Genomic DNA, 11,737 nt, shown 5'->3' on the forward strand with positions numbered 1-11,737 from the left:
TGACCAAGAAGCCCAACAGCACCAAGGCTTCTTTCAAACAGATAAAAGCTCAGAATGAGCTGCTAAGGGCCGAGGTCTACAAGCAATTCGTTGATGCAACACCAGCCCAGCAAGAGAGACTATTGTCGGTATTTGACATTTAGGAGGAGAGACTGCTCCTGAGCCACTTCAAGCCAATGGGGCCGGAGCCTAAGACACCGGCAGATTTCATAAAAACAAGGGTGGAGGTCCTAGCCAGGGACATACATCCCATGGACCAGATTGAACTCCACAGGCAAACTGGAGAGATGGTCTATACGACCCTAATAGAGAAGGCCACCTTGGCCCATGAGCTGAAGGAGTCCCTCAAAAACACCAACACCCAGTTGGATTTTGAGAGATTATCATCCCAAGCCAAGGACAACAGGATAAAGTCCCTGGAGGAGATCATCATCGATCTAGGACATGATCCTAGTGATCCAACGGGTGTAAAGGCCCTCCTGAAGAAAAACGATGATGACTTGAACGCAATGAAGAAGAGGTTTAAGCTACAGCCCACAGAGCACCCTCAAACAGCAGAACTCCAAAAGCAAAAACGGGCTGAGGACCAGCTATACCTCCTAATGCAGCAAGACCAAAGGATTAGGGAACTGGAGAAAGAGCTGGAAGGAATATTACAGGAAAAACAAGCAGATTCCACTTCCCAAGCTCCTCCAACTACATCAACAACAGCAACAACTTCAGGGGCAGCAGTGCCCCCTACAGCAGAAGCAGCAAGAACCGCAGCAGCCCCAGATACGAGTCCAAGTGTAGAAGAATTGACCAAGGTCGTCAAAGCAATGGAGCTCCAAGCAGACGAAATAAAGAAGGCCAAGGAAAAATTGGCAGAACTGGACTCCAAGTATACCAACTCCAAAATGACTGTAGCAGAACAGGGCAGAGAAATTAAGGCCCAAAGAGACAAGATAAAGGCCTTAGAAAAGGAGCTAAATCTAGAGACAGCTATGGCTGACATAAAGAGAATCCTATGGGCTAAAATTGGCCAATCCATCAAACAGCAGTGGAGGTCAATAAAAATAATACATGAGCAGATGGAGTTGATGGGCCAAGCACAAGCAGAAATTCAGAGGGCCAAGACAGTACTAGGTAACAAAACAGAACAGGCCAACAGGATGATAGACTTCCTGAATAGACAGGAAAGGGAAGAACTAGCAGCCATAGGCATTCCCAATAGAACAGAAGTTGTCCTCTCTGCCAAGAAAGCACTAACTCTAAGAAACTATATACAAACAGTAGAGAGGAATTTTTTTGAAATGCAAGCAGATGTGGAGGAATACAAGGCCAAAATGGGAGTGCTGCAAGCAAAAGGCCTGCCCAGCTTGCTAAATGGTGCAGGAAAGCTGATCTCCCTAGATCAAATGGCCAATAGAATGGCAACCACTATTGAAAATCAGATTATTGCATCTGGCAGTGCATCTGAACCAGCAGGACCTCCTACAGGACAGACTTTATATGAAAAACTTGTAGGCATGTTCTACATTGAAAATGAGGTGAATCACCTGTTCGAGACTCCTCCCAATCTTTAAAAACATACAGAGGCAGAGGAAACATTGATTAAAATACGAAGGCATCAAATGCCTAAGGAGGATTGGTGGCAGTTTATGCTTCAGATTTTGCCACGGTAAGTCCAGCTGTTTGGTCACTGCCAGCTCCAAGTCACTAGAAGACAAATAGCAGAAAAGGTTAGCATTTAAAAACAGCTGAGTAATGACTCATCACATAAGACTATGACAGCTAGCCAAATTTTGAACAGCGCATCTCCAACCGACTCTAACAGCCATAAAGACCAAATATCTTCTGACTTTTTGACAGCTGAAGCATAAAGGAATTTCGGCTGCATTCACTCCTTCAGCTACTGTACTTCGGAGATTAGCATATCATAAATGAGATAATAACTCATTTCGTTGATATTTTGATGTAAATTTTTGTATATAAACTCCCCTGAGCAACTCATAAGGGGTTGGTAATTTTCTCTATGAGAACACTTGTATTGTACACTTTCAATTATCTATTACAAAGGGCTGGATGAGCTCAGTGATTTCCTGAAATTATTTGATGTCTGGAGGATGCTCCATGTGTTGATGCAGAATTCCTGTGCTGTCTGACGAAATAACAAGTTTTCTTCAAAACTCTGTTCTTGTTTTCTTTTGCTTATCAAATCATACTTACTTCACGCTAAGCTAGCAGTAAAAAAGAAAGAATAGTACAAGATTTGTTCTATTACACCTTGTGCTCAATTTTTTCTGCTGTAAATGTTTGTCTTCAGGGTTAAATATGCACATGAATTCTTAATTGCTCATGTGTCTGTTAATTCTATATGTATGAATATCACTTAGAAATTCTTAAATGCTTCTGGGTCGATATTCTCGCTGTCTTACTCCAACAGTGTAACTGTAAGATTCTTAATTGCCTTGCACTAACTGGATACACTCCATTCCATCACTATTACAAACGTTATTTCTCAGACACAAATTTGGCTCTGCAGCATCACTACAGTATCACAGCAGCACATCAAGCATCTAAAGGACCACTGACTCCATAGCCCAATGGACTAGAACTCTCTTGAAAAATACACAAGCACCTTGATTGAAATTATCATCCAAGCAAAAACTCAAAACAGACCTGAACTTATAGCTAGCCTAAAATCATTACAAACAGAGATAAATCATAAAGAGAGAGCCCTCTCTGATTGCAGTTTGGCTAGAAACTGTGATCCAAAGATTGGTTAGTGGTTACCCCGGCCGTATTCCCTTGGGAGTCATAGGGAACAACCTGGGGGTTAACATAATTGGCGACTCCACTGGGGATTGCTTGAGGTTTTTCAATTACTATATATCTTCCATAGCTACTATCAAGCCTGAAATAAGTCAAGAGGCCTTTAATCTGTTTCTGTATCACATTAACAGCTTTAGGGAGGAGCTTGTTTAGGGAATCTTCATCTTAGCTCTGAGAATATATAGCCATTCCAAAATCTTCATCCAGTCCTTTTAGATATAAAAATTTCCTACAAAATCCTAAAAACAGTTAGAAACTGGCTCCTAAGAAAAATCCACGGCATACTAGGGCAAATCCTGACCCTAATCCACCTATCATTGTTGATAATCCAAATACCATCCCAAGAAACATTAGGAGGCAGCAAAAGCAGGAGCAGCCTGCTGATTTAACCTCAGATTCAGATCATCCTAGCCTTATATCTACCCCATGCAAGGTCCTTTCCAGTCTACCCCTAGTTCCCCTAGTTCACCATCCACATCTCAAAGTCCTCCTCTCACATCTTCATCCACTGCACATATCCCCTTGACCAACATTCTAGGTTCACCCCTACTTGTTACCCCTGTGATACCCACTGTTCCTATTATCCAAGCTGCCCCTGTTAATCCTCTAAATCCTGTAAATATGGCTAACAGATATGCACCCTTGTAGATACCAGCTAATGCTGCAGCTCTACCCCAAGATTACCAAACCAAAATTTCATATTTTGACTCCAATGGCCCTCTGACAGCTGCTCAGCATGCCAAGAGGATGCAAGACCATTTTGAGACCTATGAAATAGATGATGACAGTGTCAGAATGAGGATGTTTGTTCAAAGCCTAACTGGGGATGTAAGAACTTGGTTTAGATCCTTGAATGCAAACTCCATTACGACTCCTGCTGAACTGTATCAAGCCTTTACTAGTAGATGGGAGAAGAAGAAAGATCCTCTGCACATACTTGGGGAATATGACACTATCAAAGAGGTCCCCAGGAGATTGTTTTGGAGTATTGTGCAAGATTTAACAATGTATATAACTCAATTCCACAAAATTTAAGGCCTCCTCCTAATTTAGCCTTGTACAAATTCCCTGATGGTTTTGACCCTGACATGGCCTATCAGTTGAAGGAAAGAGACTGTCAATCCCTTGAAGAGGCCCAAAGGGTTGCTGTCACAGTGGAAGCCAACCTGATTGCCAAAAGAAACAGGGCAAGGTTGGAAAAGAGAACTGTTTTCAAAGAGGAACCCTCTGCCTTTGATCAAAAGCTTGATGCCATACTAAATGGAATGAAAAGATTAGGTGATAGAGTGGAATCGGTTGAAAGAAAATCATCATGGGAAGCACCACAAAACAACCCTCCTAGGAATCCAAATTTTAGGAGAACTCAAAACCCAGGCGTTGGTAAAACCAGTGTTGATCAAGATATAAGACCCCCTTTCCAAGAAAATTATGCAGAAACTTCCACATCAGCTGAGCCCAATGAAGATCCTGAGATTAATTTAATGGGTCTAGATGGTGAAAGTCAAGTTTTCTTAACACAAGAAGATCATGAGGATGATGAAATCAAACTGTTCCAAACTAAATCAGGTGAATCCTTTGACTTCAAACAAGGCTATGACACTGCTGTTTATGAAGTCCATAAACAATACAAGCTAAGGAGCAGGACTGTGAATGTTAACTAGCCTGAAAAGAAAAAGGATAATCAGCAGCCTGAAAGAGTTATAGTCATAGAACCTAATGACAAAATGACTTCACATACAGAAGAAGTGATTGTTGAAGAGATCACTGAACCATTGTCCTCAAAACAGCAGCCTATGGTCACTCCCCCTGCTCATCCTTATTCAACTCTTTCTCCTAGAGAGATGAGTAAAAAGGATAAGTCCCAAAGTCAAAACAAAAATCAAGAAGAAGATGTAATGAACAAGGAAAGAACTGTCACCTATAACCCCAAGACCCAATCTGAAAAACCTTTTGATCTAGAAACAAAAATTGGCAAATTAAATATAGCAATTCCTCTCTTAGAACTTGCCAAGCATGACATCTATAAAATACAGATCAAAAGGTCCCTTCAACTCACTAGTAACAAAGATGATGTCAATGTGATGGATGACACCCCATAACTCCTGTTTGGTCCAGAAGTGGATGGAAAAACGATAGTCACATGGATATTACCTTTCTATGTCAGTTTACATATTCATGATAAAATATTACATAATGCAATGTTTGACTCAGGTGCCTCTCACAATCTCATGCCAAAAGCAGTCATGGAGAGATTGAATTTAGACATAACAAGACCATATAAGGATTTGTTTTCCTTTGACTCCAGCCAAGTCAAGTGTTTAGGTCTCATAAAAGACTTATGTGTGTCTCTGGTTCAATACCCAAACAAGACAATCCTAATGGATGTGGTAGTTGCTGATATCCCACCTAAGTATGGGATGCTGTTATCAAGATCATGGGGAGCTAAACTCCAAGGTTCCCTACAATTAGACATGTCATATGCCACCATCTCTGTTTTTGGGCAACCAAAAAGACTGTACAGAGAAACACTTATGAAATACATGGTCAACAGTGAAGAAAAGCCTCAAAACTTTCCCATATATGATGTCCATTCAGACATAGACTCATACATTCTCTTCAATGACACCACAACTCCCCTAAAAGGTGAGGTTGAAACCAAGATACTCATACAAGAGGAAGATTCAAATGAAAGTATTATCACCCATGAAACAACAGCCAATCAAACACTAGATGTTACTGCTGCCCTAGTTTTCATGAACATCCAATCAAACGAGGAGACTGTCCCAGAAGACAAGCTAGGGAAAAAACCACAACTGCTACTCACATTGCCAACCCATGAACAGATCATCAAATCTCCTTTCCAACAGGATATTCTATGGTTCCTTGAATTTGATGGCTCAGTTAACAAATTAGGGGCAGGAGCTGGAGTTTGGGTACACAATAGAGAAAATAGTCATGCAGAAGGCAGAGCTTATAGATTGAATTTCAGATGTACTAACAACATGGCAGAATATGAAGCTCTTTTACTAGGCCTCAAGTTAGTAAAGTTCTTACAAGCTGCCAGGGTTTCAATCATGGGTGATTCAAATTTAGTTATCCAACAAGTGAAGGGAAACTTTGTCACCAATGACAAAAGACTAAGGACTTATAGGTCTGCTGTTGCTGAAGTACTAAACTTTTTTTCTGAATTTCAAATCACCAAAATTCCTAGAACCCACAATCTACATGCTCATAGTTTAGCCACCTTTGCAAGTACCTGCAAGTTTCCCTTTGAGTCCCACCATTTTTTTACAGCTGAGGTAAAACACAAACCCTCCATTCCAAATAATATCAATGATTGGCAAGTATTTGAGGATGACAAGCAAATAAATCATTTTTTAACTATGCAGCAAGAATTTGCAGGACTAAATATTGACACTGATACAGCAAGTCAATCACAAATACTTGATACAGCAAGTCAATCACAAATACTCGAGACAGCAAGTCAATCACAAATATTTGATGCAGCAAGTCCATCACCAATACAGTTTCAACAGATTGCTCACCCAATATGACCTAGAACTGCAAAACTAATGCTGAGTCCAACCATTTTCAACAAGGAAAACATTCAGAAAATTCAACAACTTAACTATGAAGAGGTGGCCAATGCTGAAACTGAAATCATTGAGCTAAAAGACAATTTTCTACCAACGGGCCTAACTCCACTAGAAGACATCTTTGAATCAAATGACATCCCTAGAAAACCAAAAATGCAGCCCTTAAATGCAGCCATTGAAGAGTGCAACATAGGTACAAGTGAGAAGCCCAAGATAATTAAATTATCTACTTCCTTACCTCCTGACCAAAAGCCCAAATACATTGACCTCTTCAAAGAGTTCCAGGATGTTTTTGCATGGAGCTATGAGGACCTAAAGTCCTATGACACCTCTGTAATCCAGCACACTATTCCTCTCAAACATGATCAAAAGCCCTTTAAACAAAAACTGAGGAGAATCAATCCTATGCTTCTCCCAGCAATGGAGCAAGAGGTACAAAAAATGTTCAAGGCAGGCATCATAGCACCAATCAGATTCTATGAATGGATCTCCAACTTAGTCCCTACAAGAAAGAAGACAGGTGAAATTAGGCTGTGTGTGGATTTGAGGAATCTGAACCAAGTATCCCTCAAAGACAATTACCCCTTACCCAAGATGGATCACATTTTGCAGAGAGTAGTGGGGGCTTCCAGAATTTCGCTACTTGATGGATTCTCAGGTTTCAACCAGATCTTAGTTCACCCTGATGATCAGGACAAAACAACATTTACAACCCCATGGGGAACTTTCAAATATGTAAAGATGCCTTTTGGATTGAAAAACGCAGGGGAAACTTTTCAAAGAGCGATGGATATTGCCTTTGCCAAGGAGATTCATGACTTTTTAGTCATTTACCTAGATGACCTTACACCTTTCTCAAAATCAGACCAAGAACATATAAGACATCTGAGACAGATCTTCCTAAAATGACGAAAATATGGAATCTCCTTGAATCCCAAGAAATCCCTGTTCGGTTTAGAAGAAGGTAAGCTATTGGGCCACATCATTTCTAAAGATGGTATGAAAATTGACCCAAATAGAATACAGGCTATCCTACAAATGCCCCACCCAAGAAATGTCAAAGAGTTGCAGGGATTCTTGGGAAAAATCAATTTCTTAAGAAGGTTTATCCCAAATTTAGCAGAACTAATCAGATTATTAAATAACATGCTAAAGAAAGATTCAAAAGTAAAATGGACTGTTGAAGCCAATCAAGCCTTTGAAAGTATAAAATTGGCCCTTACCCAAACCCCAGTGTTGACCAATCCTCAGTTTGACAGAGAATTTATCATTTTCTCTTTTGCCTCCCAGCATACTATTGCTGTTGTTTTATTGCAAAAAGATGACCAAGGAAATGAGAAGCCAATTGCTTTCTTTAGCAAAGCTCTTAGAGATGCACCTTTAAAGTATCAAATCATGGAAAAGCAAGCTTATGCTTTAGTCAAAGCCATTAAAGACTTTAGGATTTATATCCTTTATTCCCATGTTAAAGCATATGTGCCAAGTCCTATTGTCAAAGACATTCTCACCCAAGAGAATTTAGAGGGCAGAAGAGGAAAATGGATTGCCAGCATCTTGGAATTTGACATTGAGATAAAACCTACAAAACTAATAAAAGGGCAAGGCTTGGCTAAATTAATGACAGAAACAAATTTTCAAGCCTTAAACATTAACCAGCTGGACAGTGAACCGGAGCTGGTGACTCCAAAGATCAATGTAGCCTTTGAACAATCCCCCTGGTATTCTGATATCTGTTATGTGTTACAAAACCCGTGTGCTCCCCCAGGACTGTCCAAAACTAAGTGTAGATTCTTAAAAATGAGGACCTCAAGATTTTGTGTGATGGATGGCAATCTGCTTTGGAAAAACCATGAAGGTATATTGCTGCACTGTTTAATTGAAAATGAAACTGACAATATCATAAAAGAATTTCATGCAGGTGACTGTGGTGGACACTTGTACTGGAAGTCCACTGTGGACAAGATACTAAGGGCTGGATACTACTGGCCCACCATGTTCTCTGATGTCAAGAAATTCATCACCTCATGTCATAAATGTCAAGTATTTGAGGGATAGAGACAGTTGCTGCCACTTCCTTTAAGGCCTATTGCAACAGAGAGACCTTTTCAACAATGGGGATTGGACTTCATTGGGGAAATTCATCCCTCATCTTCAGGCCAACACAGATGGATCTTAACAGCCACAGACTACTTCACTAAGTGGATTGAAGCTGCCCCATGCAGACAAGCAAATGATTCAATAATTATTCAGTTCTTGGAGAACAACATATTGGCTAGATTTTGCTATCCTGACAAAATAATCACAGACAATGCTGCTGCTTTCAGATCCAAGAAAATGGTGAACTTCTGCCATAAATTTCACATCACTCTGGGCCATTCCACTGCCTACTATCCCCAAGGAGATGGCCTTGCCGAGTCATCAAATAAAAGTTTGGTAAACATCATAAAGAAAGTACTCGAAGAGAACAAAAAGAATTGGCATAAGAAGCTTGTGAATGCCCTATGGGCAGATAGACTAACAACCAAAAGATCAATTGGGACCAGCCCATATGAGTTGGTTTATGGATTAGAGGCCAAATTCCCATCATCACTAGGAGTGCCTGTTATGAAGCTTCTTCAAGAAAGCCAAGTTGAACCAAATGATATGCAAAGAAGAATCAATCAAATCATATGTCTGCAGCAAACTAGAGACCAAGTTTTCAGCAGAGTTCAAGTTCTACAAGAGAAATTAAAGAAGGCCTTTGATAGAAGAACTAAGGCAGAAGATTTCAGTGTGGGAGACAAAGTCCTCAAGTGGGATGCAAGAAGAGAAGACAAAGGAAAACATGGAAAATTTGATTCCTTATGGAGAGGACCATTTGCTGTCCAAGCAGTGCAAGGTAACAACACTTACTTCCTAAAAAGTCTCAATGAAACTGACTTGGATGAAGGTCCTGCCAATGGCAGGATGCTGAAGCATTATTTTGACTATTACCCATGAGTATAGCCTAAGGTCCCCTTGTATATATGCAGATGTAGATGTTATTTTCTGTTTAGATTGTAAAAATGCAGTTTTCCTAGTTTATTGACTGTCAGCAAAAGGTAAATAGAATCAGAGGACTACCAAGAAGAAAAGCACACAATTTTGGCACTTCAAAGCAGCAAACTACAAGATGGCCAAGAGCAATCAAGGAGTAAGGCAATCTGACCTGCTGTTCTTGGTCTTTCAAAAGAAACACCATCCCCATGTGGAGCCACTGTTAGCTACCTATACCAATAGGTTTCATATTTCATGATTGGCTATGAAAGGTCCAAATATGCTCTGCTTTGATGGTTCAAAGATCACATATTTCCAAGAGAATCTAATCTGTGCTTATAGCTTGGTATGGACTTAAAATTTTGATGGATGGTCCAACAGTCTAATCTGGATCATTCCATGGTTTAAATTTGCAGTTGTAGATTAGAGAAGGAAGTTTGTCCAAACCGTTCAATCTTGGCAGACAAGTAGTTCAGGTAGAGAAGAAAAGGCTCCCAACAGCTTAATCTGGGACCTTGGAAGAAATAAGGGTAGAAGTACATAGAAAAACAAAAGAAAAAGCCAAATAAAAGAAAAGGCAAGTAAGGGTCTGCAAGTCCAAGTGCACCCTCCAAGAAGAAATAAAAAATGCTAGGCACAGTAGCTGGGTAAGTAGATGGGGTTGCAGAAGTGGTATTCATTGCAGATTGAATCTTGCTGGTTAAATAAGAAAAGCAAGGCAAAGGAGCATGTCTAAATTCCCCAATTTCCCCTTCCACTCTTATTACTAACATCCCTTCATCCATGGAGATTGATGAGAAATGTCTGAGGTTTTATGATGATTCTTGTTCATTTAAAAGCCACATTTCCTGTGTAAAATTCTTTTCATTTTGATCTACTCCCTAAACTAAGTAAATTTCAAATAAACTTAGTGGTTTCCCCTTCATTTACCCTCTCATACATCTTAACCACTAACTCTACTATCTAAATCCCCTATGTCCCCCTTTCCCTACTATAAATAACACTAAAGTGTATAAATCCCAGCACTATGTACATATCCTCCTCTTGGCACTATAGCCAAATAAATGGTCAAGGGAGACTTTAGTCCATCTGGGACTGTGGTCAACCCTGTCTTGGAGCTGCTCTAACCTCTGGTTATGAGCAGCAACCTCTTCCCTCAGCCATCACCATCCCTCTGCTCAAAAAACAAAAACCCCTGTTTCCCTTGCTAAAATCACCCCTATAAACCCCTTTCTCTTGAAAAAACCCTTCAAAAACCCTTGAAAACCCGAAAAAATCCCAAAATACATGAAAAACCCACTTTCCTATAGTTCTCCGCCCAAATATTTAATTGAATATTTTAATGGGCCGGCGGGACCCCCCCAACTTTCACGATCCGTCGGAGGACCCGCCAGCCATCCGATCTCCGCCGCCCAGATCTAACGGTGGGCGGTCATTTTCGTCCCCCGACCTGCCGAACTTTAGCGTCCGGGGAAAGTGGTTTCCCGCTCCGTACCCTGGACGCGTGTCAACCGCCGGGGTTGTTCAGAGCCCCCCTCCCCAATACCACGCACCAGCAAAAGCGGTGCGGGGAACTCGCTTACCACTATTCCAAACCGCCATCCTCTATGTCAGCGTTGCGTCATCCTGACGTAGTACCTTTCGCCCACCCCGCGCCATGTGATCCTCCACGTACCCCTGCCACCTATTCACCCGCCACCGTGTCCTGCCACCCTGGCTCACACCTCAGCAGCCATGTCACCTCCGTACCCGGGCCCCGCCAAGACGTCATGCTGACGTCATCGGCGGAAAAGCGCCAAATGCATATTTTTTCCAAATTTAACGTTATAAACGACCAAATGAGCCGTTTTCGGTCATTTTCACGCGCAAAAGAAGTAGCCGTTGTCAACCTGCTACCGCAAAATCTGTCCCCAACCATCAAATTCGATAATTCAACCGCTACAAGTCCAGAATTTGACGGCATTAAACCTCCACAGCTCGGTCCGCAGGCTTCCAAGCTAGTTTTTCCAAGTATTTCACCAGTTTTCCCCACTTTGCCCATGCATTCCAGTTCTCTGTAAATTCACCATTAAAAAACTGGTAAAAATCCTAAATTCAACTCTGCCTGTTACCTAAAAGTAAGCCCAAGCAACCTGCACCACCCCTGAACTATAATTCAACATTAGAGCGGCCATTCCACGGGCTGAAACCGTAAAATTATCCTCAGGGTGCTCGGCATTGTTCCCTTTTGCCGAGTACAGGCCAGCTGCATTCTTACCAAAAGAAACTTCATTACATCTGCAACTTACCCTTGGCAGTTCACATCCCTGAGA

The sequence above is a fragment of the Pinus tabuliformis genome, chromosome 7 (assembly GCF_031772625.1).
Source record: "Pinus tabuliformis cultivar Carrire ecotype Pingquan chromosome 7, CPIR1, whole genome shotgun sequence".
Classification (NCBI taxonomy): Eukaryota; Viridiplantae; Streptophyta; class Pinopsida; order Pinales; family Pinaceae; genus Pinus; species Pinus tabuliformis.